Raw genomic sequence first — 24,551 nt, 5'->3', positions numbered from 1 at the left:
TCTGCCCCTCCCCTGCTCACTCTCTCTCAAAATAAGCATTTAAAAATAAATAAATAAATAAATAAATAAATAAATATTTTTAAAAAGCTGTTAAAATTACTAGGATAAACCATTAAAAAAATTTCCAGGCCTCTCCAAACACATATCCTTCTCCTCTCCACCTTGCTAAGCTGGCTCCTGGCCTGGAGCACAATGTGGGAGGGGTTACACGGCTTCTCAAGGTTCTCTGATTAGGTGTCCTAGTGATGTGGGACTGGGCTATATTCTGCAGTACACAGGCTTTGAATTAACTTCCTTGCCTGGGTGTAATTGTAGAACAGGCCCTCCAAGACTGGTATGACTGGCTGGATGGGTACTGGAATCAGGAAGCACTCCCCACCAAGTTCCCTGACCCCACAGACAAGTGACTCAGCTCTGTAGATTGGCAAAACCACTGGCTGGGCTCTCTGTGCAACTCCTACTATATACAAATGGGGCTGTAGGATTGTCTGTGCAGCTTCCCCGGTAATCTGGTTAGGGTTCCTGTTCTGGCAGGTGGGAATATCAGGCAGGGCCTTGAGCCTGATTCCCTGCCAAGGCATGTGTATTGAACAGGCTCCAAGATGTGTATGGCTTATTTGCTGTGGACCTAAATCCCCAACCAGACTGGGCCACCAGCTCAGATTGGCAGATGGTCAGAGACCCTGGCTACCATCTCTACTTGGTTGCTCCTCCAGGGAAGAATGCTGTCAGCCAAGCTCTGAAAACTGGGTGCTGTAAACCCCACCCCCACTCCTCCATCTCAATATGATCCCCAGGGATCAAGGAGACAGGTGGGGTTTGTATTTTTGAAGTAGGGTGCTTGAGGGAGGCCCCATGAGGAGATGCCATTTGAGCAAAGAAGAGAAGAGTACATTGGGGGATTTCTGGAGGGAGAGCATTCCAAGCAAAGGGAAAAGCAAGTGCAAAGGCCCTGAGGTACGAGTGTGCCACTGGGTATGACAAATAGCTAGGAGGCCAGTGGGGCTGGAGTGGCATGAACAAGAAGGATTGGCAGTCTTCCAAGGCCTGTTGAGGCCTTGAAGTCCACTTAAAGGACTTGCATCCTGCCCTCAAAAGCCCCCCAGGTTTCAGCCCTCCTGTCACAGCTCAGAGCATGCCCTCTTGCTGAGGGGATTCAGAGTCCCCTTTTCCCCATTTGTCAGTGCCATAAGCCAGAGAAGATGATTTTGACTAGCTTAGGGAAAAGAAAGTAAGCTGGAAGGATAATGGGCATTCCCAGAGTCCAAGGGGGGCCTGGAGGACTGGGTTGAAAGCAAGGTAGCTCCAGAAAGAGAGACCCATGGGAATAGTCGCCTGGCAAGGACAGAGTGGTTAGGGTGCCACCACTCAGGTGGAAGGAGCTCCAGCTGTTGGAGGTTCCCGTTCCAAGGAGGGAGCATCCTATTGGCCTGGCCTGAGACCTACGCCTGCTTCTTGCTGGGCAACGGGAGTCTCAGTCACAATCCCACCACCCCACTATCTACAGTGAGAGTCCTTGGGGAGCCCAGAGAATGTGAAATGGTTGCTTGGTAGCCAACCCCCCCCCCATTATATTAGAACCATATATTGAGGACCTACTGTGTGCCAGCCACTGCATTAAGGGCTTTAGGGTCTGGGTTGCCTGCTTGAAACACAACACGGACATGAGCCCAAGCTTCACTTTTGGCTTCTTAATATTCTCATATTCAATATATTACATTGTGAAGGGTGAAATGAAATAGTCACTTATGTCAACAGGTTTTCAAATGGAGCCAAAGGCCAGTAAGGAGATGGGCCTTATGCACATCCTCACCGGTAGGAGAACCACAAATGGTGGAACCGGGCCAAACTGCAACTCTTCCAGGGACCTGGCCCAAACACCTGCAGCTTGCTATAGTAAGAGACCCTGCTTAGTGATAGCCTTAGACACCAGTTATAGTCCCCAAATTTAGTTTCCTCCACCAACACCAATCTGGTCATCAGAATTCTTAGTAAACGACATATACAAGCATTCCCTTTTGTCTTCAAAAACCTTTTCCTTTTATTCCCTGGATGGGGGTGGGGAGGGTAGAGGCACTACTTTGGTTGCTGCCCAAATGTGTCTTTCCCAAACTGCAATTCTGAGACCCCAAATAAATAACTTTGTTTTTATTTCAGCTCTGCCTCTTCTCTCAGTTGACAGAGTTACATTGTGCTTCGCTAAGTAGGAATGCACAAATGCTTTCTTCACAGCTTCTAGGCCTCTTCATTTTGATACAATTTGAAACCTGTGGGGGTGGTGGGCAGACGAATTCAAGCACAGCACAAAGCATCTCCATATATTGATCAACTCAATTCACTTGTTAACTGAGATTCATCAGCTGTTAACATTTGCTGCATTACCTTTATGTTGTCTGTCTCCCTCTTTTTACAACAAATTGCACACATTGATTGTATACATCTTGATGAATTTTCTCCTATGCACTCCCCTGTAATACCATCACTATAACGAAGGTACTAAACATATTCATCACCTCCAGAAATGGATGTGTGTTCTTTCGTGGTTATTTCTTTCTTTGGGTAGGAACATGTAGCATGTGATCTATCTCCTGGAAGCAGAGGCATGGAAACAAGGTGTGGGAGGGAAACATGAAGGAAGCAGAGAGGGAGCAATTGATGTGATTTTATGCAAGGTGGTGTAGACAACCATCCCTTTGACCCAGGTTTCTCCATTACTTTGCAGAGGCCTGCTAATTATTCCTCTTCTCATCCTTTCCCTCTCTGTGATCATTTCTTCATTATCTTTGCAAAGATTCTCGGCGCTTTCTTTTTGTCTTCATTAGGCTTCTTGGTGGTTTAGCTGCTTAGCTGCTATCTTGATTTCTTAAAGAACCACCTTAGTTTTTTCACCTTCCATTTTGTCAGCCTCTTCCATTAGGTTTATTTTGGTGTGTGATTGTGTTATCTCATTTCAAGTGTAAGTAAATACATACATACATAAGTTCATGCAAGAATGTGTGTGTAGGTCCAGTATATGTACAAACTGTATATCCAAATTGAATTTAGTTGTCTACCACTTTTTGACTGTGTATCCCCAGTTTTCCAACTTAAATACCACCTTCTCTCCCACTGCCCTCCACTCCTTTTTTTTTTTTTTTTTTTTTTTGCCCAGAAAGAACACTGGCAGATTCCTGCATGTCATCAGGAAAGTAATGATAATCAGATCAACTCTGTGGCAATTAGGGTTGTTTATAAGAGTTATAAGTCAGGTGCACCTGGGTGGCTCAGTCAGTTGAGCATCCGACTTCGGCTCAGGTCATGATCTCTCGGTCTGTGAGTTCGATCCCTGCATCAGGCTCTGTGCTGACCGCTCAGAGCCTGGAGCCTGTTTCAGATTCTCTGTCTCCCTCTCTCTGCCCCTCCCCCACTCATGCTCTGTCTGTCTCTCTCTGTCTCTCTCTCTGTCAAAAATAAATAAACTTTAAAGAAAAAAAAGTTATAAGTCAGTCAGATTTCCCAGGGATTCATCATTAAATGTAATCAATCATTCATGCATCCATCGATTCTCTCTTAACATATGAATTGAGTGCCTAGTCCTGGTCAGGTACTGTTATCTCTATTGGAGAAAGCAGAGAAAGAAGAGATCCTTCCCCTGAGGCCCTTCTATTCTGTTGGTGAAAGACCAGTCATAAGTAGTGATGTAGACTCTATGGAGCGCAGGAACAAATTCAGTGCATGACCCGTTAATGCCAGTGGGCAGAAAATGGTACAACTTTTCTGAAAGGCATGAGAGAAGACTTACTGGGAAGAGTCCCAAGTGCCATGAAGAGGCAGCTCCTTACTGAAGGATGCATCTCAGGTGTGCTTAATACTAAGAACCTGCTATACCCAAGGACTGGGCTGGACTCAGGGCAGGACACCGAGTCCATAAGTGATGTCTGGGAGTCCCATCCAATTTGCTATTCCAGAGTTTTCTCCTCTCCTTCTCCCTACACCCTCTCTCATGTTACCCTCCACCAGACAAACCAGAATCTGAAACCAGAACACTCAGTACACATGGCCTAGTATTAGTCCATTGTGAAATTTTCAGCTGTGTAGATTGAAAACGTCAGGGGGTTCAATTTATTCCATGATTTTTTTTTCTGGGCCTTGTGTCTTTCTCATTTGTTTTGCTGAAAATTTTTTATTCATTTAAGAAATAACAATAATATTTGGTGGCTTTTTTTTCCCTGCGAAAATCATCAGTTAAGAACTCATGTTTGACTAGGGCAGTGGCAGCGGAAAGATAAAGCAGAGACAGAAACAGTATAGTTAATACGAATTTGTGATTCTTGAATATGAAAAGTTAGGGGGTGAGAGAGAACTCTCAGAAGATTCAGAGGTTTCCAGGTTGTGCGCCAGCATTTAAATTGGACATGAAGAATGAGTAGGACTTTATCAGATGAACAGAGGAGAGCAGCAGGAATGAGGAAGACCAGTAGTTTTCTGTAGATGTTGACTTTGATGGAATATCCATGTAGGATATTCTCAGTAATTGGATAATTGAATAATAGGAGTTTCCAGCTGGAGATAGACCTTCAAGATTGGAGGTGCAGATTTGAAATAATCTGCTGAGAATTATTAGGCAGAGTCATAGCTTGGATAAAGATTGAGCTTGTCCATGATGGAGAACATGGAGAATGAGAAGGCCAGTGAACAAACCCTGGGGATACCATTTTAGAGAGGATGGATGGAAGAATGGCAGTTAGTAAAGAAGACTGAGGAGTGCTAGGGAAAAAGTAGGCGAGGAATTAGAGGAAGTGATGTGGAGAAAATTTTCAAAAACTTCAAGCAGGAGTATTTTATCAAATTACTACAAAGAAAGTTGGATTTAACTTTTAAAAGTTCTCTGGTGGTAACCTTTTCAAAGAACAATTTGTGATTTAAGGCCTTTTATTTACGTGGTTGGTGCTTTCGGTGTCCAAACGTGGACCAATAACATATCAACCAAGGTCCTATCTAACTTTTTGTAAATGCAACACCTACCCAGGCAGGGTCAAGGGAAAATGGTCTAGCCTGGTGAGTATACTTGCCCAGCATTTTTCCATAATTGTCAAAACCTAGGAGTCAAGTGTGAGGAAAAGTGTTGTCGTTCTTACCTGCTGCTTGCGGGAGTACTTGAGGTTTTCCTCAAGTCCTTGATGAACTCTTCTGGATGAATACTGGGACAAAAATCTGGCAGCAACAGCTGGAAGCCACTGTCAGGCCCTGTCTCTGGAATGGAATCCCGAGACAGCTGTATTTTTAATAGCTTTAAGTTTTGATCAGAAATAGTTTCTAGAGCAGCAGACTGGAGAAACCGACCTCGTGTCAATATGTTATTGCAGAAAACTAATATCATAACAAGGAGAAAATGTCAGGTGATGCGCTGAATCTACTAGTTCTCCGTAGTTTGGGAATTCTAGTGATGTCAGTAAAAAAGTCAATACGGGATTATTTTTGCTTGTGTCTTTTTTGTTATTTTTGAATACCTGACTGTATTTTGTTAGTGCTGTCTCTCTTTATTTTCTTTTGATTGGCTTTCTTCTGATATCTCTCCTTTTAGTCTGCCTTTCTGAATTTCATCCCTAAAGAAAGCTCTAAGGAAAATTGTCTTGGAATCTACTACTATTAGAATACATTTGCACCATATGCATGTTGAACATATATGTATATTTCCTTCTAAGGCATTGGGCTACCTAATCTCAAGTTTGTGTCATATTTATACGTTTCTTAGGCAAAACGACTTTCTACCTGTACACACAGTGATAGTGATAGTGATAGTGTCAGTGGTGATGTCCTGTCAAGATTGAAAGCATTTTCTGGATTGTCAGGTAGAAATTTTTGTAGGGTACAGTTTTAAAGTGAACTGCTTTAATATTTTTTTCACAAATTGGTTAAGCTGTGACTTAACAAGAATATGTGGCCAATTGGAATACCAAGTTTTGAACCAATTATATAGAAGATAACTCACTTTGCCTTCCCCCAAATGGGTCCTATTGATCTTCAATGCTCAAATCTGCTGTTTTCAGGGTGGAGTGGATAATTCCCCTGACAATTTGGACACAGTAATTATGACTTTTTGATTATTTTGGCAATAACTGCCTTTAATAGGTGAACTATATTTTTAATTTTCTAAGAAATTAAGGAAAAGAAACAAAAAAACTATAATCGGTAGAATGTTTTTATACTGGGTCTGATAGTTCTGTTTTTTCTAGAACAATCCCTGTTACTTCTAGGATTGTTGCTTGTTTCACACTTTCTGAGATCATGATTTCATCTATTCCTCTTAAACTTTCTTCAAATGGATATATAGGAATGGAGGAATTTTCCAGGCAAATACCAAGAAAAAGAGTTTCCAGGAAAGGTATTCTGTGACATAACCTTCTGACTGTAACCACGTGTAAGACATCAACCCAAATGATAAAAATTTCATATAACGCAGTTGTGTTAGAGGCACCCCAACGACACCCAGATTTGATTATTCACTAGAAGAGCTCACAGGACTCAGCATATAGTTGTACTCATGCCTGTGGTTTGGTATGGGGACAGGCTAGGAAGGCCAATCAGCACAGAGAAAAGGTGCATGGGGTGAAGTCCAGAGGAGACCAAGCGCAGGCTTCCAGGAATCCTTTCTTTATGGAGTTAGGATGTGCTTAATTCCTCCAGCACGAAATTAGGACAGCGCAAGTGAAATGTTGTCTGCCAGTACGAGGCTTATGGATACTCAGTGCCCGAGGTTTTCATCAAATGCTAATCACATAGGCATCTTCTCCTTAGCATGTCCCAAAATTCCAGGTTTCCAGAAGGAAATCAAGTGTACAGCCTTAATCACACTGATTGTACCAGCACTTAGGCACAGTGAGCCACTATTGACCAGGTAGGGAATGGTGAGAACCCTCCTTAAATCCAAGATCCCAGGGAACAACCAAGGGCCAGTCATTCAAGGAGGATGTTCTGAGGGTAGCCATCTTTGGCCTGCTGGACGAAACCTGTTCTGTATAGGAATTATAGCCCTGACTTAATTTTTGGTGGTGTCTTAAAATTTTATTTTAATAGCAAGTAATATGACGGTTACCATGGTACTGGTTTCAGTTTCATCATCCGTATGAAGTAGGTTTTGGACAAAAAAGACAGGGGCCATATTAGGTCATTATAATCTTTTTTGATGTGATTAAGCTTTCATTATGATTCTTAGATACGATCAACATAATGATTTTTGATTTAAAATTAGAATAAAATCTCTTAATTATATGGAAAACCCAGGTTTTATTCCTATAGTGCTGAATCCCTGTTTATAGTTATAAGATACTTGATCATATTAACCAATTGTTTTCTTTCCTAAGTATACAAATAACTTTTGTATTTTTGTATTTTGCTTTATGTATTTTCATATACTTCCATATGGGAGACAGTCCCCCTACTGTGTTACTTTGATCTCTATCTTAATTTTCAAGGTGACCGTATCATGCGTTAATATATGGTAAGAGTAGCTTCAATGGATACCGTGTTTTGTTGTTGTTTTTTACATTTAACGAGCCTTATTACTTACAGCAGTTTTAAGTTCACAGCAAAATATAATAGAAAGTACAGAGAGTCTCCATATACCATACCATGCTCCTACACGCCTAGCCTCCCCTGTTGTCAACATCTTGCACGACAGTGGTCCATTTTGAGTAGTATCTTTTCTTCAGTTCCTTTGTTTAGTTTTGAGTGAGAGAGCATGCATGCGTGTGAGCAGCAAAGGGGCAGAGAAGAGAGGGGAAAGAATCCTGTGCTGTCAGCACAGAGCCTGATGCAGGATTTGATCCCATGAACTGTGAGGTCATGACCTGAGCTCAGATCCAGACTTGGACGCTGAACCAACTAAGCCACCCAGGCACCCTGACAACAGTGGAGCATTTTATACGGACACTAAACGCATCATTTTCAGGCAAAGTCTCTAATTTGCATTAGTGTTCAGCCTTGGTGTTATGCGTTCTATGAGTTTTAACAAATGTGTAATGATGTGAATCCACCTTTGTGGTATCATGTGAAAGAGTTTCACTGCCTTCAAGGTCCTCTGTGCTGTGCCCCTTTATCCCTACATTCACCCCAACCCTTACTTCCATAGCCTTGCTCTTTCCAGAGTGTCAAATAGTTAGAATCATACAGTGGATATCTTTGAATGTTTAGAAAGTTAAAATTCCCTGGTAATTGAAAGTAGGCATTCAAGATATTCTTTGCCTTTGTTTTGTTTTGTTGCTCATCAGTAGAGGATCTGATGACATATGCCTTCCATGAAAAAAAGCATCATTTCTCTAGATGTGTGTCACCTAATGGGGAGGGTTGAGAAAAATGACATCATGAACCACTACATAGCATGCACATTGGGATCATCCTCCTCTGTGATGTGCGGTAGGTCTAGATAGACTCTCTAGCAACGGAAGGAGACAGTCTCAAGAGGTTAGAACTTTATCAAACCGGAATGCCAAATCCTTCTTCCTGAACTTCCCATTGGAAATAAGGCCAGGGAGAGTCTGTTTGCTATGGTTTGGCCATGCTGCAAAGTACAATAGCTATAGAGCACACTTTGTGAGGGGGTGTTTCGTCCTAAAACTGAACAGTGTCTGCTGAGGAGTGGGGAAAGTTCTGCCGTGCGTGTTACAGCAAAATAAAGATACTCTTTTTTAACTCCTCTAGTAGTGGAAGTCCAGAAAAATCATGCTAGTTTCAGTTTGACATTGTCAACTTAGGATAAACATTGACCTAACGACACCATTTTCCTCGAGCGTCATAGAGTCGGTCAGTGATGGTCATTGGAAACATCAGTTCACCTGTAGGTGTCAAATTCTGATAAAACCCATTCTTGCTTTTGGTCCATATAGAGGAGAAGGTAATATTTCTTAGTGCTTTAAGCCTACCAATGGTACAATTACCATTTAGTGTAGTGTGGTTTCCAGGTGTGGTCCCAAAGGAATACTTTTGAACAAATCATAAGCCGTAATTTCCTATATTTTTCGATTGTTGATTTAACATGTATTTTGCTTTCTTCTCTAGGAGCAGATAAGAATGCTGAGGAAGACTCTATAACCAGGTAGGATTTTTATGGATTTGTAAAAATGACATTTGTTGGGGCACCTGGGTGACTCATTCGGTTAAGGGTGTGACTCTTGATTTCAACTCGGGTTTGTGAGTTCAAGCCCCACATCGGGTTATGTACTGACAGCCTCCTTGGAATATCTTTCCCTCTTTCTGTGTGCACTCACTCTCAAAGTATAAAGGAATGAAATGAAAGGAAATGGAAAAGGAAAGGAAAGGAAAGGAAATGTATGAAAAGAAGATTATGTGTTTCCTAAGGGAATGCAGAGAACTAAAGCAGTTGTTGAGTGTTCTACCCTGGACGAGACACTATAACCTATGCATAACATCTGTTAAGTTATATAGTCATTGCATAGCTTTGCAAAGTATCTGTGTTATTGTAGCCTACTTTTTATTACTATGGCAACTGTGGTTCAGGGAGGTTGATTACTCGACCCATGATTCCATAGTTAATGAGTAGCTGACCAGGGGGTTTGCCTGTCAGCCTGTGTAGCTTCCACATCCATTCTCTGGTTCCTCAGCAGCACTGAGATGAAGACACAGATCCTAGGGCAAATCAACTCAGAATATCAAAGGTAATGATGTCAGAACTTTAATTTAGGGTTTTCTTAAGAAACCAGGTTAGTCCAAGCATTTGCCCTTACATATTTGACCACTAGTGCTAACAAAAGTAATTAGTGCAGTGGTAACTAGTCCCTTGTTTTTACCATCAGAGATTTTAGGGTGGATGTCAGCTATGGCCATGGTGTCATGGCTTTTACATAATGAGATCTAGTCAGGCAGCTCCTTAGATGTGGTGATATCTCCTCTTCTTGAGACGATTGAGTTTTCTGTAAGGGAAGGATATCTAGTTGTAGACCAAGTTACGTTAATTAAATTCAGCCTCTGTTTTGAGGATATTGCTATATGATTCTCTGTTGCCTAAGTTCCCAGTCTGGTTTCCCTTTGGGCTAGTACCCTTGACTAATTCTAGGAAGCATTTGCTTTTTTTGTAGATTTTTTTCCCCATGACTTTTCTGTACTGTGTTTTTGCCTTTTTACTTTCTTCTCTGGTTTTCTTGGTATTTCTTTTTTTTCCATTAATTTTTCCACTTCTGCCATCTAAGGACTCTCCATATTTCCAGAGGCCAAATCAAAAGCACTTAGAATCTCAAGATTTAGGGAACTTCAGAGATTAATTCATCAAAATACCCTCTGGTACTTCAACCTATGTTTACCTTCCTTGCCCAATGGTTGTTTCCATGGAGAATTTGAAACTCAAAAGAGATTGAAGTGATCTATTTGGATATGATAAGTGACAGAAATGAGATTTAAATTCGGGTTTCTTTCTTTCTTTCTTTCTTTCTTTCCTTTGTTTTTGTCTTCACCTTGCAGGCAAATGTTTTAATAATAGAAAGCTGGGGAGCGGGTCTAATGAATACAATGAAGGATGGTAAGAATCGAATTAGCAGAGGAGACCAGGTTTCAAGAAGAACACTGCGCTGGATAGGAATAAGAGTTTTAGAAAAGATGTCAGAAGATGGGGGTTTATGCCAAGTGAGATAAAGGTGAATGACAGGAATGAAGGACCCAGGATTAGGGGAGTTGCTTAGAAAGGCATATCCAAATAGAGGTTCAAGAGGGTCCTGACCAGGTTTCTGCTTTTGTGTCTGTTGGCTTCATTGAAGGTGCGAGTATACTTCAGATTTTCTGTTGATAGAGATTAAAAATCATTTGAGCTGTTGGGAAGAGTCTGTTTATAGCAAATAGAAATATGATATCATCTACTTGCACACCCACTTAGGGAGGATGGCTTAGATCCTCTCAAGGAATTGGGGGTTGGATGTGGAGATTCTGAACTACAGAGATGTATGGCCCAAGGCAAGCTGTCTCCTCACTCCACCTCTATTTCCTGAATCTGTGATGCCCTTCCCACATACCTGTAGGGCTGGGCAGGGGTAGGACTGACTTGTCAAATCAGTAAGGGAGCTTCATCTGGATAGGTGATAACATGCCTATGTTGAGGTGACTGTGTGGATGACTGAGACTCCCAATTAGCTTGTTCTCCAGGAGCAGGACATGGCTCCTACCCTCGGTCATTTGAGCCCATCCTTGTTGTAGGAGTCTGTGCCTTCATAGGCTAAAGATTGAAAGGTTGGAGAATGCCACTAAACCGTGCTGAAGAGGGATGTAGGAGTGGGAGCTCATAGGGAAGAAAATATTCAGGCAGCGAATAGAGAAATAGAGGCACAACTACCAGGGCCATTTTGATCGCAGTCTCTCTCCTTGGGGAGCTGAATGCCCCTGAAGGTTTTTAAGGACTTGATAGTTATGATGGACCTCAATACGGCAAGACCAGTGTAGGAAAAGAGTTGGCCTTGGGAACTTTTAATCTTTTAATCTCTAGTTAGTACTTCCACTCATAACATAGAAAACTTCACTTTCGTATATTTACTTAAACGGAGGTCTACCTGAATCACAATGTAATGTGTGATGCAACAACTCTGGATGTTCCTCCATGCTCGCTTTAATGTAGCTCCCATCTGTTAATGTATAATGCTATTACGATATCACTGACTAGATTCTCTATGGTGTACCTTTGATCCTTGTGATTCAGTCATTCTATAACTGGAAACCTGAACTTCCCTCTCCCCTCCACCCACTTTGTCCATCCCCCACCTCCCCTCCCTTCTGGCAACAGTCAATTTTCTGCATTCATGGGTCTGTTTCTGCTTTTTCTCTGTTTGTTCATTTGTTCCCTTTTTTAGATTCGACGTACAAGTGAAATCATATAAGATTTGTCTTTCTCTGTCTGACTTATTTCACTTAGCCTCATACTGTCTAGGTATATCCATGATGTTGCTGATGACACGATCTCATTCTGTTTTATAGCTGTGTAGTATTCCAGTGTGTGTGTGTGTGTGTGTGTGTGTGTGTGTATGGGTGTGTGTGTACGTGGTCTGTTCATGTATTGATGGACACTTGGGTTGCTTCCATATCTTGTCTATTGTCAATAATGCTATAATAAGGATAGGGGTGCATATATCTTTTCAAATTAGTATTCCATTTCCCTTGGATAAAGAAATACCCAGTAGTGAAATTACTGGAGCTTATGGTATTTGTATTTTTAATTTGTTGAGGCCCCTCCATACTGGCTTTTGCTGTGGTGATACCAATTTACATCCCATGACCAGTGCACAAGGGGTTTTTTTCTCCACACCCTGAGCAATGATTGTTGTTTCCTGTGAGTTGAAATTGAGCCATTCTGACATATGTGAGGTGAGAAGTCATTGTGGTAATGTTTATAGATTTAATTTTCAACCGTTTCAGAGAATTCCCTGCCTGCCACACTTGGTTGGGAAACTCAGGCTGGGTCTTTCCTGGAGATTTCACAGGTTAGGAGAGGTGGAGGCAAAATAGAGAACTGAAAGCCTTTTTAAAACAGGGTCCAAAGTATGAAAGACCTGTACTCTGGAAACTGTAAAACACTGATGAAAGAAATTGAAGATGCCAGAAAGAATTAGAAAGACATCTGATGCTCATAGATGGGAAGAATACATATTTTTAAAATGTCTACACTACCTATCCAAAGCAATCTACAGATGTAATGCAATCCCTGTCAACATACCAACAGCATTTGCCACAGAGCTAGACAAACAATCCTAACCATTGTATAGAACCACAAAAGACCTTGAATGGCAAAAGCAATATTGCAAAAGAGGAAAACTGGAGGTATCGTAATCTCAGATTTCAATTGTATTCCAAAGGTCTAGTAATCCAAACAGTATGGTTGGTACTGGCGTAAAAATAGTCACATAGCTCAATGGAATAGAACCAAAAACCTAGAAATAAATCCACAACTGTATGGTCAGTTAATCTTCCACAAACAGGAAAGACTGTCCAGTGGGGAAAAGGCAGTCTCTTCACCAAATGGTGTTGGGAAAACTGGACAAGCCACATGCCAAAGAATGAACCTGGACCAATTTCTCTACCATAGACAGAAATAAACTCAAAATGAATTAAAGACCTAAGTGTGAGACCTGAAACCATAAAAAATCCTTGAAGAGAGCACAAGCTGTCATTTCTCTGACTTTGGCTGTAGCAACATTTTACTAGTTATGTCTCCTGAGCCAAGGGAAATAAAGCAAGAATAAACTAAGGGGACTACATCAAACTACAAAGCTTTTGCACAGTGAAGGAAACCGTCAAAACTAAAAGGCAACCTCTGGGATGGGAGAACATATTTGCAAATGTTTTGCAAATCCTGTAAAGGGTTAGTATCCACAATGTATAAAAAATGGATACAAGTCAGCATCCCTCCCCCTCCAGAAAAGCCCAGTTTAAAAATGAGCAGAAGACATAACCAGACATTTTTCCACAGACAACATACAGATGGTCAACAGACACCTGAAAAGATGCTCCCCAAAACTACAACAAGATACCACGTTCACACCTGTCAGAATGGCTAAACTCCCAGACACAAGAAGCAAGTGTTTGCGAGGATGTGGAGACAGAGGAAACCTCTTGCACTGTTGGTGGAAATGCAAATGGGTGCGGCCCCTGTGGAAAACATTATGGAGGTTCCTCAAAAAATTAAGAACAGAACTCTCCTATGATCCACTAATTGCACTCCTGGATACTACCCAAAAGAATACAAAAACACGAATTCCATGGGACACACGCACCCCTGTGTTTATTGCAGCATTATTTCCAATAGCCAGCACAAGTGTCCATTGACAAACGAGTAAACGAAGAAATAGTCCTATATGTATGTATGTGTGTGGATATGTATATGCATAGACACACACACACACACACACACACACACACACACACACTGGAATATTACTCAACCATGAAACAATGAAATCTTGCCATTTGCAATGACCTTGATGGTGCCCAAAAGTAGTATGGTAAGCAAAGTCAGGGAAAGAAAAATACCATATGATTTTACTCATGTAGCACTTAAGAAACAACAAATGAGCAAAGGAAGAAAAAAAAGGGAGAGACAAACCAAGAAACAGGCTCTTAACTGCAGAGAACGGATGGTTCCCAGAGAGGAGGTGAGTGGTGGGAGGGGTGAAAGAGGTGATGGGGATGAAGGAGTGCCCTTGTCATGATGAGCACGGTGTGAGTATGGAGTTGGTGAATCACTGTATTATACAACTTAAACTAATATAACACTGGATGTTAATATTACTGGAATTAAAATAAAACTTAATGGAAAAAGCAGAGGCCAACTTTTAATTATGCCAACAAACTTCGTTGAATAAAAGGTAGCTGACCTTTCCCTTAATTTTTTAAATTTTGTTTTTAAAAAAATGAACATGGTTTTGTTGTATATTTTTGCTCTAAAGGCTTTCTGACAAACCTGGTCCTGATGATTCATGGCCTCCATCAGCTAGCCAAGACTTCGATTTGGTACCAAGGTAAAGTACCCTCCTGTGAAACTCACTTTCCCACTCTGAATTTAGTTTTCTCCCATATTTACTCTTAAAATTTAACAGTAGCCTGTGTATCATCATTTTATGTGTGTAATGGAAAGTTAGCAAGAACAAACTGGACAGCAACATGCAGAAGAATGAAACTAGAGAACTTTCTTACACCATTCACAAAAATAAACTGAACATGGATAAAGGACCTGAATGCGAGACAGGAAACCGTCAAAACCCTAGAGGAGAAAGCAGGAAAAAACCCGCTCTGAACTCAGCTGCAGCAATTTCTTACTTGACACATCTCCAAAGGCAAGGGAATTAAAAGCAAAAATGAACTACTGGGACCTCATCAAGATGAAAAGCTTCTGCACTGCAAAGGAAACAATCAACAAAACTAAAAAGCAACCAATGGAATGGAAAAGATATTTTCAAATGACATATCACACAAAGGGCTAGTTTCCAAAATCTATAAAGAACTCACCAATCTCCACACCCAAAAAACACATCCTCCAGTGAAGAAATGGGCAGAAGACATGAATAGACACTTTTCCAAAGAAGAAATCCAGATGGCCAACAGGCACATGACAAGATACTCAATGGCACTCCTCATTAGGGAAATACAAATCAAAACCACACTGAGATACCACCTCACGACAGTCAGAGTGGCTAAAGTGAACACATCCAGAGACTATAGATGCTGGAGAGGGTGCGGGGAAATGGGAATCCTCTTGCACTGTAGGTGGGAATGCAAACTGGTGCAGCCACTCTGGAAAACAGTGTGGAGGTTCCTCACAAACTTAAAGATAGATCTACCCTATGACCCAGGAATAACACTGCTAGGAACTTACCCAAGGGATACAGGAGTGCTGATGCATAGGGGCACTTGTACCCCAATGTTTATAGCAGCACTTTCAACAATAGCCAAATTATGGAAAGGGCCTAAATGTCCATCAACTGATGAATGGATAAAGAAACTGTGGTTTATATACACAATGGAATACTACTTGGCAATGAGAAAGAATGAAATATGACCTTTTGTAGCAACGTGGATGGAACTGGAGAGTGTTAGGCTAAGTGAAATAAGCCATACAGAGAAAGACAGATACCATACGTTTTACTATTATGTGGATCCTGAGAAACTTAACAGAAGACTATGGGGGAGGGGAAGGAAAAAAAAGTTAGAGAGGGAGGGAGTCAAACCATAAGAGACTCTTTAAAACTGAGAATAAACTGAGAGTTGATGGAGGGTGGGAGGGAGGGGAAAGTGGGTGATGGGCTTTGAGGAGGGCACCTTTTGGGATGAGCACTGGGTGTTGTATGGAAACCAATTTGACAATAAAGTTCATATTAAAAAAAAAAAGACTCCACCAAACAACTGCTAGAACCGTTACATGAATTCCACAAAGTCGCAGGATATGAAACCAATGTACAGAAATCAATTGCATTCTGTACACCAATCATGAAGCAGAAGGAAGAGAAATTAAGGAATCTATCCCATTAACAATTGCATCCCAAACCATAAGATACATAGGAATAAACGTATCCAAGGAGGTAAAAGATCTGTATGCTAAAAAGTATCGAGAGCTTATGAAGAAATTGAAGAAGACACAAAGAATTGGAATGACATTCCACGCTCATGGATTGGAAGAAAAAATACTGTTCAAACATTTATACTCCCCAAAGCAATCTACAGCCTCAACGCAATCCCTATCAAATAACATCAGCCTTCTTCACAGAGCTAGAACAAACAATTCTAAAATATGTATGGAACCGGAGAAGACCCCGAATAGTTCAAGTGATGTTGAAAAAGAAAACCAAACATGGAAGCATCACAATTCCAGACCTCAAGCTATGTTACAAAGCTATAATCACTAAGAGAGTATGGTACTGGCACAAACACAGATACATACATCAATGGAACAGAATCGAGAATCCAGAAATGGACTCACAAGTGTACAGCCAAGTCATTTTTGACAAAAGAGGAAAGAATAGCCAATGGAAAAAGACAGTCTCTTCAACAAATGGTATTGGGAAAACAGGATAGTGACATGCAGAAGAATGAAATGGGACCGCTTACCTACACTATACACAAAAATGAACTCAAAATGGATGAAAGACCTACATGTGAGACAGAAAACCATCGCAATCCCAGAGGAGAAAACAAGCAACAACCTCTTTGACCTCAGCCACAGCAACGTCTTAGTAGACATGTTTCCGGAGAGAAAGGGAACAAAAGCAAAAAACAAAAACAAAACAAACAAACAAAAACAAAACTCTTGGGACCTCATCAAGATAAAAAGCTGCTGCACGGCAATGGAAACAATCAACAAAACTGATGGAATCAGAGAAGGTATTTGCAAATGACATATCAGATAAAGGATTGGTTTCCAAAATCTGTAAAGAACTATCAAACTCAACACCCAAAAACCAAAGAATTCAGGGAAGAAACGGTCAAAAGACATGAACAGACGTTTTTCCCAAGAAGACAACCAGATGGCTAACAGACACGTGAAAAGAGGCTCAACAGCAGTCATCATCAGGGAAATACAAATCAAAAGCAGAATGAGATACCACCTCACACCTGTCAGCATGGCTCAAATTAACAACGCAGGTAGCAATAGATGTTGGCGAGGATGCGGAGAAGGGGGAACACTTTTGCACTGTTGGTGGGAATGCAAACTAGTGCAGCCACTCTGGAAAATAGTATGGAGGTCTGCAAAAAAATTAAAAATAGAGCTACCCTATGTCCTAGTAATTGCATGACTAGATTTTTATCCAAAGGATACAGGAGTGCTGATTCAAAGGGGCACATGCACCCCAGTGTGTATAGTGGCACTATCAATAATAGCCAAGTTATGGAAGGAGCCAAAGTGTCCAGTGACTGATGAATGGATAAAGAAGATATAGAATAGAATATTATTGCATGAGCCAAAAAAATTGAAATCTTGCCTTTTGCAAATATTATTCCATGATCCAAACGAATGAAATCTTGCCTTTTGCAACAACGTGGATGCAACTAGAATGTGTTATGGTAAGCAAATTAAGTCAGTCAGAGAAAGACAAGTATCATGTGATTTCACTCATATGTGGAATCTAACAAAATAGATGAACATAGGAGAATGGAAGGAAAATAAGATAAAAACAGAGATGAAGACAGTCCATAAGTGACTTGATTAACTCTTCACACACTGAGGACTGTTGGAAGGGTGTTGGGTAGAGGGATGTACTAAATAGGTGATGAGCATTAGGGAGGGCACTTGGTGCGGATGACCACTGGGCGTTATATGGAAGTGATAAATCACTAAATTCTATTACTGAAACCATTATTACACTATGTTAACCAACTTGGTTTAACAAAAAAAAAAAAAAAAAACTTTAAAAAGATGGTTACAGACAGAGCACATTCAAAGCCCAGAGTGAGAACACATCTATTCTATTAAAAGACCCTACTATTATATTAAAAGAACAAAACAAGGCTTTGCACATCCTTCCTTTGTCTTTCTGATTTCATACCTCCCACTCTAAGTCTACAAAGCAGCAGGTATAAGCCAGCTGTTCCCAGGAACTCTCTCCCATTGATTCCTACCTGAGTGCAGTTCCCTATCTGATGACTATTCATCATCGGTTCCACAGTCAGACACGCTCTCCAACACCAAATCTTTGGAGACACAAGCATGAGCAAGCAGGTTATTAGAGACAGGGGCTCCACCATTCCTGCAATGCCCACTGAGGCCATGCTGGCTCAGCCGGCATCACTTGCCCTTCCTCTGGGTCCTCAGACCTTCCCTGGGCTTGGCAGAGGCAGAGCCCTTCCACAAGGCATTGACCACAGTTGCAAACCTTCAAGCAAGAGAAAGGATCCCCCTTCATCTGGTACTTCTCCAGCTGCACCGGATCATGATAGCTCTCCCCTGTGCAAGAAGGGGCCACCTGCGCAACCTGACATTCCAACTGTTACAGACAGACATAGGGTTTGGCGGGTTCCACGAGCAGACCCTGTGCCCGGCTCAGAGCAGCTGCCCAGAAGAACCCTCTGTGAGGGTGGAAATGTTCTGCGTTGTAAACATGCGTCTGCCGGGCACCTGAAATGTGGCTAGTGTGGCTAATGGCTATGTGGCAAGTGGCCGCTGCCCTGGATAGCACAGCTTTAGGATGTACACATGAGGAAGACGTGACCTCCCAGTCCTGGAGGTTTCTGCAGAGGAGGTTGCTGGCCTCATCTGACCATTCATTTGTAGGTTCTCCCTGGGCTCATGCATATGTGGCAGCCACTGCGTGAGGCCCTGGGGACACTTAGAGTGGAAGGTCAACACCCAGGTCTTAGGGGAATCCCAGCAGGGGCACATTATAAACAGAGTGAAGAGCATGACACCCCCACACTCATGCTGCATGTAATCCAGAGCAGCAGGGCAGAGGGGGAGCACCAGGAGCCCACCCTTCTCGTTCTGATCTGGACTAGTGCCTGGGCAGACAGCTAGCATAGTGTGGGGCCCAACAGGCCTGGGTGAACTGAGGAGGGACCTTTCCACCCCTAAACCAGTTCCCAGCCCAAGGCTGTGAACAGCAGGCGTTTATCGGGCCCAAACATGGGCTGCCTAGGGCTGAGCCCCTGGGGGACGAGCAGTGACGAGGCTGTTGGTGCCCTTGCAGTGACCATCCAGAGCTGTGGCTCCTGTGCCCATGAGTGGAAGGAAGGTCAGAGACAGTATTTGGACCTGTCCGTTCCCATACCTTTCAGACAAACTCTCACACTGATGTCCTTGGGCCAGGAAAGAGCACAGCAAGGACCACCTCCATTCTAGGATCAGCCCCCACCACTTTGCTGAGCTCCCTGTGCACTGGAGCCTGTGCCCCTCTCACCAACTCTGCAACTAGAATGTTCTACAGCTGCTCTGGTCACATGGGATGAGATCCCTTTTGTATGAATGTGTTTCCAGCCAGACAACCCTTGGCCAACAGTGTGTAGACAAGGACTGGCTGTCAGGTGACGGCCGGGAGCAGGTGAAAAGTGAAAACTGGTCCCTGCTGGCCCAGGTGGATCGGGTCTGGGAACGTACTTGTGTCTGGCCTGACCCTGGTTCCATCCCTGCTGACACGTCCCAGGTGGGCGAACAGGAGCCCTGACTCCATTGTCTGCTCCTCCCCAGTGTCCACCAATGAAAGAGTCTGGTAGATGGAGAAGAGGCTGGCATAGGAAGGACGCTCCTCTCCCCAGGCTTTTAGGAAGATGTCTGTACGGTGCTCTCACCCGGCATGCTGGCTTGTCCTGCCTCGTCCCACCCAGAAGGAGCCCAAATGTCATCCTTGGTGAGGATAGGGCTGGGCCCAGGTGCTGATGCTACAATGATTCAAATAATCCTGCCACCGTGGTGTCCCCTCCCACCTTCACATAGCCTGGATGTCCTTCGTGTCTTCCCTCTGCAACCCCTCAATATTTCCCGCTTAAGATCTAGTCCAAGACCCTGGATCGTGCTCTCACCCTTTCAAGCTGAAGTATTTGAAGGAGCAAGGACACTTAGAGCCTGGCTGCTGGTTTCATTCCTGCATGTAACCACACACAGCAGGCATTATCTTCCATACCCCTGGGATACTAAGATCTTGAGATAAAGGATTTCTAGAAGCTGGAGGATCCTCTTCTCAGATACCCTCCAGAACTGGGTGTGGCATACGCCTGCACCAAGGGCCACCTGCCCCAGCCCTCCAGCTAAGAGGGGGAGGATTCCTTCTCAGGCTCCTTGAATCTCTTTTTGGGAAAGGATAGGAGGGGCAGGAAGGCAGTAGCCCTGGGGGAATTATCCCTTTACTGCTGAAGTATGATGGAGCAAGGACTCTGGGATCACTCTAGTCTCAGCTCTGGCGGGTGCCCCACACAAGGAGGATCAGGAGCAAGGACTGAAATTATTCCTGATGACAAACTCAGCCTAGAAATTCAGGGTCTGCCTCAGAAAGTAGAGGGGTGAGAGAAAGTACTAGGAATTGGGAGTTAAAAAAGGCCTCGTCTCCCCGTCCAGCCCCTATCCCCACAGCCTGTGCCAACCCCTCCATAATTCATCACTTCCATAAGCTTCCTGTCCTCAGAGGCCAATTAGATACCATTAGGGCTCCTTCTCCTTCATCAGGATCGGTCCAAGTGCCCTGAAGGCAATGAAACAGCCTCCTCAGAGTTGGTCTACCTTGAACTGAAGTCATGATTCACAGAATCATATGGATTCTGAAAACATATTTCCCTTTCAGAATCCTGTGAATGTTTTCCTGGCTAGTAATAGGATTTTTTTTTTTCAGCCTAAACAAGCTATGTTTGGTGTATAATATACTAACTATATTTAAATTGTCCATATTTATATACTTTGACATACAGACACATATCATGAAGCTCGGTGATGGGATTTTTCTTATGAATGGCAAAGTTCACACCAGCAACTGTGCTCTTTAGGGAAGTATTAATCTAGAGGAACATAAACTTCTCACACAGAGACCACATACAAGCACATACCTGCTCACTTCACACACTTGTCAGTTCACAAAGAGATTCACCCAGTCTCCATGCACACAAACTCACTACCCGAATGCCACACGAGTGCTTGTAAACACATGAACATGGTTTTTACCCTTCGACAATCCGCTTTGTCACTACATCTGTGGCCCTCATTTCAACGGAAACCCAAAATCAGAAGCACTCCCCTGACTAAAGACAGCAAATGATTGATTCCTGAATGCCTACCATTCTCCATGGTTCCAGAGACCACAGGAAACTATAGAAAAGAAAATAGCATAAGGGTAAGAAGGCGAGGCACACTGATTGCACCACTCTTTAGATCTTGGTGATATTAGGATCCAATAGGGAACACAGTGGTTGAGTCAAAGGCCACAAAAGCAAATGAATAGGATGGCTGTCAGAAGTTGTATATTCTGGGGGATGTGTCTCTCAAGTTCACTTAGTATGGAGACTATAAAATTCTTCACCCAAGCAGGAAAAATTGCTGCTGATAAACTTAATCCTAGCCCACTATTTATCACCAGGTTTGGCACTGCCAGTGGTAAATGTCCCTCTGACCAAGGTAACAGTTGGCAAGAGACAGCCACTCACCACTCTCCCCACCAAGGAAAGAAACCATATCATCTACCATGTATATTGCCACATTCACCACAGAAGTTGATTGGAAAGACACTAAGAAAGTAATTGTGTTCCTCAGGGGAAGACAGGCAAGCTCACCTCACCAGCAGACAGGTGCCTCCTTACAGGAAAAGCCCACATCTTCTCCTCCACAGGGACACCTAGAAGGACACAATACACATATCAGTACATTGTTAGTACTGCTCAAGAAAACTCAGGGACTTTTCCTTGATACGAACATGGGCCAGAGCATACGGCGGATTTACTTACCTGCATGGACTGAATGTGACTGCTGAGCCACGCACAGCAGTTTTCCTTGAAGTGTGCAGTATGAGGAGTTTTTTTGTTATTTTTTTTAACATTTATTTATTTTTTGAGACAGAGAGAGACAGAGTATGAACAGGGGAGGGGCAGAGAGAGGGAGACACAGAATCGGAAGCAGGCTCCAGGCTCTGAGCCATCAGCCCAGAGCCCGACGCGGGGCTCGAACTCACGGACCGCGAGATGGTGACCTGAGCTGAAGTCGGACGCTCAACCGACTGAGCCACCCAGGCGCCCCGAGGAGTTTTTTGAGAATGTAGACATTGGTTATTGTGCAGTGTCAGTGACACATATCCTCTGAGCAAACCCACATCTCTCTCTCTCTCTCTCTCTCTCTCCCGCTCTTTCAATGTGACTGTCTCTGTTATGCCTTTGTCTCTGAATCTCTCAAGAACACACACACACACACACACACACACACACACATGCAGACATACACAGTCACAATCCCACAACATACACACACATACAGAACAACCCCAAGACTCATGCACACAAAGTCACACCGCACACAAAGAATACGTTATCTTTCTTATACTGTAGAAACATCACCTACTTTTACACCTGGGACATCGGTTTTTCCCCCCTACCCACAAGCACCAGTCCTCCCAAGGCTCTGGAATTAGAGTAGCTCTCCAGACTGAAGACAACAAGAATGCCCCACCTACATCACCATCTAAACATTTTCCTCAGCAAGAAACAGTTTCCAGGATACATACCTTCTTCCTGTGCTCCTACAGCCTCCTGATGTTAGGAAAGAAAACACCACCGGGGTGAGATCATGATATACAGTATTTCCACCACTATTCAGTTCTCTTGGTGACTTTAGGATGCAAGATGGGACACAGTTGTTGAGTCAAAGGTCCCCAAAAGCAAATGAATAGGATGCTTGTTAGAAGTTGATTTTCCTGGGGATGTGTCTCTCAAGACCACTTAGGATGCCGAGTACAAAATTCTTCACCCAAGCAGGACAAATTGCTGCTGACGAAAAAGATCCTAAGACACTGTTTATTACCAGGTTTTGCACTGCCAGTGGTAAATGTCCCCGTGACCAAGGTTACACTTGGCAAGAGGCAGCCACTCACCACTCTCCCCATCAGGGAAAGTAACATTATCATCAAAAATGTGTATAGTCATATTTACAACAGAAGCTGATTTGAAAGCCACTAAGACAACACTTGTGTTCCTCATGGAAAGAAAGGCAAGCTCACCTCAGCCACAGCCTGCTGCCTCCTTTCAGGAAGGGCCCGCTGCTTCTCCTCCTTAGGGATACCTAGAAGGACACAGAATACACGTCAGTACCTTGTTGGTCCTCCTCAAGAATAACTCAAGGACTGTTGTTTGATATTAACATGGGCAAGAGCATACGGAGGCTTTGGTTACCTGCATGGACTGAATGTGACTGCTGAGCCACGCTCAGCTGTATTTCTTGCAGTGTGCAGTATGAGGAGTTTTTTGAGCATGTAGACATTCGTCATGTGCAGTGTCAGTGGCACGTGTCTCCTGGGGAAGCACATCTCTCTCTCTCTCTCTCTCTCTCTCTCACCTGTCTCTCTCTGTCTTATGAGTGTGTCTCACTCTCTTTGTGTGTTTCCCTGTCCCTCAGTTTTTTCCTGTCTCAAACACACATGCATGCACACACACGCACACACACACACACACCACAGTGAATACAGTGTCTTCTCACACTGTAAACATAGACATAGGTTTTCCCCTTGGAAATCTGTCTTTTCTCCACACCCTCAAGCCTCTGTCCTGCATGGAACCTGGGTTCAGGGTAGCTCTCCACACTGATGCCAGCAGGAACGCCCGATCTTCCTGACCTTAACGATTATTTCATCAGTTGGTTAAGTGTCCCACTCTTGATTTTGGCCCAGGTCATGATCTCAAGGTGTCTGGGATCAAATCCCTGACTGGGATTCCACCCTGCTCCCTCAATCAATCAATCAATCAATGACCTTTTAAAAGTTACCCAACAGACTATGTAAAGTGGTGCAGTCACTATGAAAAAACAATATGGAAGTGCTTCAAGACATTTAAAAAAGAAGTGCCATTTGATCCAGCAATCCCACTTTGGGCTAACACATCCAAAAGCATTGAAATATGGTCTCCCGAATGTTATCTGCACTCCCTTGTTCTGCATTCACAAAAGCTAAGATAGTGAAACAGCTGAAGGTCCACTGATGAACAAATGCACAGAGATAATGTGGTCTGTCCATACAATGGGAGACTATTCAGCCTTAAAAACGAAGGAAATCCTGTCATTTGTGACAACATGGATGGCCCTGGGGGACTTGGTGTTAAGCGAAATAAGCCAGACACAGAAAGACGAATACTGCAGGATGTCACTTACATGTGGAACCTAAAATAGTCAAATGCATAGAAACAGAGAATAGAATAGGGGCTTGAGGGAGGGTAAAGGGAGACAGTGTTGGTGTTCAGGGCACCAAGTTTCATTTGTACAAAAGAAGTCAGTTCTGGAAACCTGCCTTGCAACATAGGGCCTGTGATGAACTGCTTGAAAATCAGTAAGAGTGTGTTTGTAGGCTGAGTACCCTTACCACAAAAGAAAGAGAAGAAAAGCTCCAACAGACATTGTGTGGGCAAATACCTTTATCTGGGTG

At 43.0% G+C, this 24,551-nt stretch overlaps 1 long non-coding RNA gene across 1 annotated transcript; it reads right to left on the bottom strand.

The window, feature by feature from the left end:
* Positions 1 to 9,669: 9,669 nt before the first annotated feature.
* On the bottom strand, positions 9,670 to 21,962 carry LOC122470456. The gene is made up of 3 exons (XR_006293916.1): positions 21,706 to 21,962; positions 18,079 to 18,150; positions 9,670 to 9,908 (listed from the first exon to the last, which is right to left on the bottom strand). It is a non-coding gene; the product is annotated as an uncharacterized LOC122470456 (long non-coding RNA).
* Positions 21,963 to 24,551: the final 2,589 nt, after the last annotated feature.

The sequence above is a fragment of the Prionailurus bengalensis genome, chromosome D3 (genome assembly GCF_016509475.1).
Source record: "Prionailurus bengalensis isolate Pbe53 chromosome D3, Fcat_Pben_1.1_paternal_pri, whole genome shotgun sequence".
In the NCBI taxonomy this organism is placed as follows: domain Eukaryota; kingdom Metazoa; phylum Chordata; class Mammalia; order Carnivora; family Felidae; genus Prionailurus; species Prionailurus bengalensis.
Note: the sequence above shows the minus strand (reverse complement) of the source record. Positions and strands in the feature narration are given on the sequence as shown.